The 9,437-nt window shown below is 39.6% G+C and overlaps 1 long non-coding RNA gene across 1 annotated transcript in view; it reads left to right on the top strand.

Moving 5' to 3' along the window:
* The first annotated feature begins 954 nt into the window (after positions 1-954).
* LOC125415137 (uncharacterized) overlaps positions 955-9,437 on the top strand; it is a 101,774-nt gene continuing 93,291 nt past the window's right edge. The window contains exon 1 of the long non-coding RNA XR_007236533.3: positions 955-1,066. This is a non-coding gene — a long non-coding RNA (uncharacterized LOC125415137). The remainder of the gene's footprint in view (positions 1,067-9,437) is intronic.

Here is a 9,437-nt window from a genome sequence, read left to right as displayed (position 1 = left end):
AGGGGTTCGAGGCCGAAAGCTGGGATGGCGTAGCAGGAGAGAGGGATTAGCTGGGGGAAGCTGCCCCTATGGAGCAGCCAGGGAGATAAGGATGGCGGGAATACCGTGTGTACCTAACCGGACTCGTATGGCGGTCAACACACTCACCCCTCCACAGGATCAGAGCCCCCTCGCTGGTCAGAAGACTCCGTGCCTGTGGTCTTAGCTTGCTGCAGGCAGGCTATCAGAACAAAGGGATTCCCGTCCCTTTGCACTCACTGCCTGCCCCGGGCCGCGGTGCCCACCCCGTCTGAGATGGAGGAGTTTAAGCCCCGAAAAAGGGAGAGAGGAGAGGAGGGGTTCGAGGCCGAAAGCTGGGATGGCGTAGCAGGAGAGAGGGATTAGCTGGGGGAAGCTGCCCCTTTGGAGCAGTCAGGGAGATAAGGATGGCGGGAATACCGTGTGTATCTAACCGGACTCGTATGGCGGTCAACACACTCACCCCTCCACAGGATCAGAGCCCCTCGCTGGTCAGAAGACTCCGTGCCTGCAGTCTTAGCTTGCTGCAGGCCGGCTATCAGAACAAAGGGATTCCCGTCCCTTTGCACTCACCGCCTGCCCCCGTTTTGTCCTATTATTAAAACTCTTCCTTAACACAGTTTAGAAAATTTCAAATAATTTTGTTGAATAAATAATAGAAATTTTCTCAATTGTTTTGAACACTTTGTTTATAGCATTTACTATTATAAATTGCTATTTCAAGGGAATGCTGGAGTAAGCTGCCTTTTCTATAGGTTATCTCTACACTACCTAACCATTAAAATGATAATTAATGGGCCAAAAGTCACTTGCATTTTAAAACTTATGCTGTATAATGTGCTAGGCATTTTATAAAGCCGTTTGACACTGTGGGATTCCCCTCTGTTTGCTGTAAAGACCATTGGTTAATAAAGAAACTGTCTTATGCCTGTGCAAGGCAGAGCTGAGATAGGTGGGGAAAACTGAACTGAATGCTGCGAGAAAGAGGGCAGAGTCAAAGAGAAACCACAGAGCTGCGGCTAGAGACAGACATGCCGAAATTTTACTGGTAAGCAACAGCCACATGGCGATACACAGATTAATGAAGATGGGTTAGTCTAGGATATAAGAGGTAGCTGAAAATGCGCTTAAGCTGTTGGCCAAACAGTATTGCAAATAATATAGTTTTTGTGTGGTTATTTCGGGAGTTTGGTCAGTCGGGAAATCAACAGGCAGCCCCCTACAACATGACCCTAAGCAAGTTACTTAATATCCTCTGCCCTGAGGTAATTTTTTCATCTTGAAGCCAGCTTTGAAAGCTATAGCTATTTCACAAAGCTGCAGGGAGATTAAACTGTGAGAACAAATGCAGGACATTTACAGTGGCTCACACGACCCACTGAGCACCCAGTAAAAACCATTTTATGAATTCTTTGCTCTGAATAAGAGTGTGTCCTTTAGACTGCCTTAAAGCCAATCTTATTAGACAAAGTGATGTCATTTTAATTTTGACTTGTATCCTTCTGACTACAAAAAAGTGAGCACACTTTTTATTTTGGGGGTAAGAACATTTTCAAGTTTCTGAATTTGAAATTTATATTTACTTAGCTATCCAAAGCTTTCTGGTTTGACTTGAGTGATTCCAAGTGCTTTTTATATATGAATCTATGGAGACTTTGTTAGATACAGTAATTCACAACTAGAAGAAAATGAAATTATTACAATAACTTTTAATTTCCAAAGGCCAGTGGAAGTTTCAAGGCACCAATGACCTTCACACTTTGGTTAGTGAGTTCCCTTGGTCATTTCTCATTCTTACTTTTGCTGCATCATCCATCAGCCTTGCTGTTCTGAATAAATAAAGAGACTTTTCTTATTACATTATGGTTTGAACACACAAGAGTTCACTAGATGTCTTTCTTTTACACAGCCTCCTAGGAATAAGTTTGCAGAAGTCTGTCCTAATCAGGAAGTTGGGATTTTCTCTGTCACATGTGAAAACTCATACCCACTGTGTCTTTATTCTCACCCCTTCCTTCTCCAGGAAGGAGATTTGGGGTGTTACCATCAGCAATGAGAAAAGAACTATACTGAAATCACAAGTCTGGAATAAACTCTGGCTCAAATTTAAAGACCAAACTTTGGAGTTAACTTGACTGGGTTTGAGCGCTTGTCTGTTAACGCTCTAAGCTTTTTATCCTCAGAAGTCGGGCTCCATTTCTTTACTGTCCATTTTACAGTGTTGTCATGAGAAATCTGCAGCTTTATATAAACCTATCATTTATCTATAAAAAACAAAGAAAGAAAGAAACACTCAAAGGGAAATCCAGAGTAATTTCTTTGCGCCAGGCTAGCTGTCTGACAGATTCACACATGAGCAGAGAGTGTGATCTTTCTCCGTTGCAAAACTGGCAGAAGGGGTAGGAGGCAAGTGATGTAATCGTCCTGGTCACTCCTTGTGATGGGGGGAGGAACAGTGAACTGTGACCATAGATGGGAAATGGGAAGTCAGTGGGGCCTGACCTCTCAAGAATGGGCCCAGGGAGGAAATGGAGTATCCGCTGTGGTGCTGACTCGCTAAGTCTTTTAATAGAGCCATATTCTAGGAAAGGGCATTAGAGGAGGGAAGTTCACCCCGGGCCCTGCAGCACTTCAGCAGTGGGTTTGGAAAGCGGTTACTCTGGGGGATTGTGACAGCGCAGGCTGCAGGATCTATCTCTTCTTGTTTTGAAAGGCTTTTCCTCTTTTTCTCACTACCCCCTTAATCATGTGTGTAACATTAAGAATTTACTATACACTGGACACAAGGTAGAGTTTTAAATTGATTCATTCACCGAAGATATTCATACTGTGCACTGACCACCTCCCAAGCATTGTTCGGTTTACTGAGGATGCAGCAGAGAGAACACAGAGAAAGGAGGGATAAACAGATAGATAGATGCCTAGATATATAGATGAATGTCTGTATCATCGTTGTGTTTCTTGCCCAGAAATCCAACCTGTCACATGTCCAAATTAGTAAATAAAATAAAACATTATGCTGATTAATGCTTACTTTCATATTAAGACATACAGATCAAAGGTGTATTGCAGAAGTCACAGAGGATTCCATTGTAGTCATGCATTACAATTTACCTTACTGAGGGGATAAACATTTTTTGTTTGTTTCTTGTCACCCCAGACCATGCTACATTCAACGTGCCTATATTACTTTGCACACATTGGGATCTTTAGTGTTACATGACAAATCATCTTTCATATTCCATAAGAAATCGCCCGCATTCTCTGCAAAGTAGTTGTATTTATTTCACGTGAAGGTTTGAAGGGCTTCTTTTCATTTCAAATTGTCTCCGTACAGTCCTGGGTGTAACAAGTCCTCTAAAAATGTAATTTATTTAAGACAATCCTTCACCTACATCTTTGAGATGGGCACTGTCTTCATTGAACTCTATGGGGCAAAGTGCTTGCCATCTTTAGGAGCTTGTTTTTCACAGAGAGTGCTTGTTCCAAATCACTTACACCATTGTTACCATCAGAAGTATCAGAATGTACATCTGACATTTCCTGTTCATTTCTTGCTACTCTATGGTAAATAACAGCATCACACATTTTGTTCTGACTGCTGTTTGTATGAAGGAAAACCTTGGGGCTTACTATAGTCTCTTATTCAACAGCCCAACAGTTTAGTAAATGCTTTGAAGTTTTCTGGATACATAAACATAGTTGTAATCCAGGCAAGTGGTTCTAATCTTGCCTCTTCCTTTACTTTGAGTTTTGTGTTATTTCCTCTAGTATCAATGCTGTCCTTAACAGAGCTAAGCAGTAGACCAGAGAAGCTCCCTATCAGTGTGACTGTGGGAAGGTCTGCAGGGCAGAACTTTACTCATTTTTGAACTGCGGAATACAGCATTTCTCCCAGGGCTTTAATAAGTTGGAGATAAACAGTTATATGGTTTACAAAGTTTGTGTGTCTTAAAAAGTGTCCCACATACAAATGCCTTTGGCAAGAGCTGTGAGCTCTTTTCTCTGTGTTCTTCCTCCCTGCTACAGTTTTGCCTAATTTTCTTACCAGACTTCCACATTGCACTGCAGTCATTTGTTTCTCCATCAGTTTGATTCTGGCCATCATCTGCTCAACTGGCCACTGCCCTCCCTGAGGGTAGGAATTGTTTTCTTACTTTCTATATCCGGAGTTGCTAGCAGGATGCCTGGAAAAACATAGGCCCTTGGCAAATGCTTGCTAAAGGAACTACTAAATTTCTAAGCGTGCAAATGGATTCTTGAGCAGATAAAGTGAGTTTCGTTTTTGTTGAATGTTCTACGAATGACCAAGCTGTCACGTCTCCATGGGGTTACTCCAGTCTCACACGGAAGGACTAAAGAGATGGGGGCCGTCCTTCTCCCTGCCTAGGTTCAGAAGTGAGACATATGTGGGTAGAAGGAGCTGGGTGAGTTCCTCTGTTTCTTTCTTTGTGGGGCTGATGGTATGGTAGAAACATGATGGAGCAAGAATATTTCCTTCACATTATTCTCAGGAACTGCTGGCAGTAGAGGTCGAGTCAAGTGTGAACTGTGTCATAATGCATCTTAGGCAGGTTCTTGCAGCTCTTACTGCTAATACTTGTGAATGCTGTTAGCTTTTGGCAGAAACAGAAAGAACATCAGCTTTGGAAACAGTGGGTCTGAATCGACATCACCTTCTGTTGTGTGTGAAGATTACTGGTTAAAAATTTTGCCATTACATATATTTTGGATATGTACATAATTATCAATTCTTTCTCTCTCTGGCCATTTTCTCTCTCTCTCTCTCTCTCTCTCTCTCTCTCTCTCTCTCTCTCTCTCTTTCTCTCTCTCTCTTTCTCTCTCTCTCTCTCCTCTATTTGTCTATCTATTTTCTATCACCTCTTTGTGTGTTTATCACATACATATAAAGAAAAAAAGAAAAGAGAAGGGAGAGAGGAAAAGAAAGGAGAAAGGAAGTAGGGACATCGAAAAATAGTACTTAAATTGTGTTTTTATGAATTTTACCAGGCAGTAACATTTACTTTACTTTGTTTATCATTTTTTTTCCTACTAGAGAGATCAATACATTGAGTCTATTCAATGCCTTGTAGATTCAACTTCCAATTCAGGCATAGTGAATGTAGTCTATCTTTCTGTTAAATGTGACTGACAGTAAGTTGTTGCACATTGCTCTGTTTTGAAAGACATTGGGGTTATATCTGGGATTATTGCAAAATAATTAGGCATGTCTGTGAGGGAGGGTGTGACTTGCATGCCACATGTCTCTTTGCTCTCCCTGTGCCCTAGCATTTGAGGAAAGGAAATGTTTTTCAATCCAATCCCACCCATCTCCTAAACTTTGGTTCACCCTATCTCCCATGATACTACCATTTGAGAACCTTTGTGGTTCATACCATCTGACCTGTCTAGTCCCAGCTTCTGAGAATTTTTAGTAATCTGGTAAAATATGAATATCTTATTTTTTTGAGATGGGGTCTTACTATGTAGCTGTCACTGTCCTGGAACTCACTATGTAGATCAAGCTGGCCTCAAAATCACAGAGACATGCCTGCCTTTCCCAACTTCTGGGTTTAAAGGTGTGCACTACCATCTCTAGCCTAAGGGTGAATGATTTTTTTTCTCACAAGTTGATGGTATTGGAAGTCAACATTCAATGGCTGTCTCAGATGCATTTCAAATGACTTAGGTAGTAAAATCTTCATTTTGCTCTCTACTGCTCTGTTCACTGGGATAGGTCATTTATTGTCTTTATGACCACATTTACAAATAATCAGAGAAATAAACAGAACAAGTCTCGAACTCTCATGTGACTGATAAGTGGGAATATCTACACGGTGAATCCACAGTTGGCTCTCAAATAAAATTGTCATGATCCCTTTGAAATCATATAATTAACAATATGAGACAGAGCAAGCTGGTCATGAGAACTGATTGTCATGGAGCTGTCTAGACTCCAGGGAACTAGTAGAAAGAGGAATGGGTGAGAAAGCTGAGCATAGGGAGACATGGGAATAACATATCCCACATATCGCACATATATGTATACTTGCATATATACTTGCACATATAGTGTATACTTGTATAGGAGTGTCCTTACATAACTCAGTTACATGTAAAATAAATCCATTTAATAAAAAATTAAAGAGAAAGGGAATAGAGAAAATGAAAACTGAAGTTTCTACAATGGTAATTTGTGCAATGGTAATTTCTTTACAAATTAGTCAGTGGTCATTTCTGTACATTTACAAGCTTGATGAATGTATAGTTCCATCCCCAGCTGGTTAACATGTGATTATGACTTGCTTAAATAGAAACTGGATATAAAAAGGGAAGTAGTGTTGTGGTTGATGGCCTTTGGTTATTTTGGTTCTTTTTATGAGTCTATTGGTAAGGTGGTAAAGTTATGTTGCCCATTTTGTGCCCATTGTCACAAATGTCCCAAGAGAACAGATTGAACCAGGCATTCTTCTCTGAGATCCATTCATCATTTCACCCTTAGCATTTTACATCTGATTTTAGACTCATCAAACTCTCCAACATGATTTCTTGTGCTGAGAGAAATAGTCTCATGATGGGGACATGAGTTTTCTGGTCACCATGACAATTATTAGTCACTGTAATTGCTAAATTGCCAAAGAAGAGCAGTTTGGCCATGGAAAGTGACTATTGTTTCTGCAATGGTAATTTCTCATAAATTAATCAAAACTATCATTATTCTTGAACTTTAACAATCTCAACTAATGTATAGTTCGATGGATTTCTCTCTCTCTCTCTTTCTTTTTCCTTTTTAGATAGCCTACAACGATGTGAATCAGGCACATTTACAACTACTGTACTATGGTTATCTCTAGGACAGCAGAGTCATTGGAAGACTTTATTGAAATTCTGTCTTAGGAAATTCAAAATTCAAAATCCCAGGAGAATCTGGTCTGAATGTGCTTTCTCTGTGTATTTACTCCCATTGCTGGCATACTTTCTTTCTTCCTTCACTCTTAAATTTGGTCTTATCAGAAGCTATATCTTGCAAAATTTTTCTGGAATACAGGGGTGGATGAGAGGAACAAGTTCTCAATAGTTTTGAAGCTGATATTAATAAAAAATCCACATGAAAGCAATTTATGTTTTCTAGACTGCTCTTTAAATGTAGTCATTGTTAGAACTTAGCTTTCTTTACTAAGTTCAAAAGTTGGACCACTGATGCTATCACCAAATATTCTAAAATTACTGAAATTCTTCCTGCATTTCTACACCACTTACTACTGTTAAAAGAACAGTCAAAGCTACTGTTTTGACCATGTATTTACAGCTTCCATTTTCAATTCCTTAAAAGATAAAAATTTTGCCTGGCTTGTATTAAGTCATAGGCATCTAGCATGGCTCCCATAAATATAGTAAATACTATTAAATATTTACAGCATAGTTGCAGGGCAAGATTTCCTGAGAAACCGCCACACTGATTTCCAAAGTGGCTGCACAAGTTTGCATTCCCACCAACAATGCATGAGTGTTCCCCTTACTTCACATCCTCTCCAGCAAAGGCTGTCACTGGTGTTTTTGATTTTAGCTATTCTGACAGGTGTAAGATGGTATCTCATAGTTGTTTTGATTTGAATTTCCCTGATTGCTAAGGAAGTTGAACATTACCTTAAGTGTCTTTTGGCCATTTGAATGTCTTCTGTTGAGAATTCTCTGTTCAGTTCAGTACCCCATTTTTTAATTGGGTTAATTAGAGTTTTAGTGTCTAGTTTCTTGAGTTCTTTGTATATTTTGGAGATCAGACCTTTGTCTGATGAGGGGTTGGTGAAGATCTTCTCCCAATCAGTAGGTTGCCTGTTTGTCTTACTGACAGTGTCCTTTGCTTTACAGAAGCTTCTCAGTTTCAGGAGGTCCCATTTATTCATTGATTTTCTTATTGTCTGAGCTACTGGGGTTTTACCTAGGAAGTGCTCTCCTGTGCCCATGCCTTGTAGACTACTTCTCACTTTCTCTTCTATCAGGTTCAATGTGGTCAGATTAATATAGAGGTCTTTAATCCATTTGGACTTGAGTTTTGTGCATGGTGATAGATATGGATCTATTGTACATAAGTGACCCCAAAAACTCTACCAGAGAACTCCTACAGCTGATCGACACCTTTAGTACTGTGGCAGGATACAAGATCATCTCCAAAAAATCAGTGGCCCTCCTATACACAAAGAACAAAGATACAGAGAGGGAAATCAGAGAAACATTACCTTTCACGATAGCCACAAATAGCATAAAGTATCTTGGGGTAACTCTAACCAAGGAAGTGAAACATCTATTTGACAAGAACTTTAAGATTTTGAAGAAAGAAATTGAAGAGGATACCAGAAAATGGAAGAATCTCCCATGCTCTTAGATTGGGAGGATCAACATAGTAAAAATGGCAATTCTACCAAAATCAATCTATAGATTCAATGCAATCCCCATCAAAATTCCAACAAAATGCTTCACAGACCTTGAGAGAACAATAATAAAGTTTATATGGCAAAACAAAAAACCCAGGATAGCCAAAACAATCCTATACAATAAAAGTACTTCTGGAGTACCATCCCTGACTTCAAACTCTATTACAGAGCTACAGTAATGAAAACTGCTTGGTATTGGCACAAAAACAGAGATGTTGACCAATGGAATTGAATCGAAAACCCAGATATCAATCCACAACCTATGAACACCTGATTTTCGACAAAGGAGCTAAAATTATGCAATGGAAGAAAGAAAGCATCTTTAACAAATGGTGCTGGCATAACTGGATGTCAACCTGTAGAAGCAAGATTTCAATCCTACTATGGTCACTGACCCAACTGTTTGAAAATCACACCAACCAATTGCCATTTCACCCACAGGATTCTACATAAGGGAAAAAATAGCAATTGAAATTAAACTGAATATAATTGATAAGTGCTTGATGTACCTCAGTGGAAGGCTGTCTGGCCAAAGCTAGAAAGAAGTTGGAGATTTACGATTGTAGTTGATGTAGAACTTCTGATACCATGTAGCTCAGGCATTCTGATAATCATATGCTAGCACAAATAAGATATTTATTTGTATATACAGATAATGTGCAATGGTTAGGTATCATGAAAATCTTTGATTCTAAGTACCCTTTTAACCAGATGGAATGAATGGAAGAATGAGAAGGGATGATAGAATCACTAACCATCCACACCTGACTATCATCGATCTAAGCCTCAGAGAAGAAAGCTAAGAGATAAGCAGCCCTTGGGCACCATATTTCTAATAATCATCCATATAACTACAATTGCACACCAACTGTATACCAACTCTGACATTCCTTGCTCAGATTAGACAAACTTTCTCAGTGGCACTAGTTCTACTAAATGTACCAACCACTTTATATTCTCCCAGTTTGACTGGTCACAAGACGATCA

Source organism: Myodes glareolus, chromosome 19 (genome assembly GCF_982192425.1).
Source record: "Myodes glareolus chromosome 19, mMyoGla1.1, whole genome shotgun sequence".
Lineage (NCBI taxonomy): Eukaryota > Metazoa > Chordata > Mammalia > Rodentia > Cricetidae > Myodes > Myodes glareolus.
This window is presented reverse-complemented; position numbering and strand designations above follow the sequence as displayed.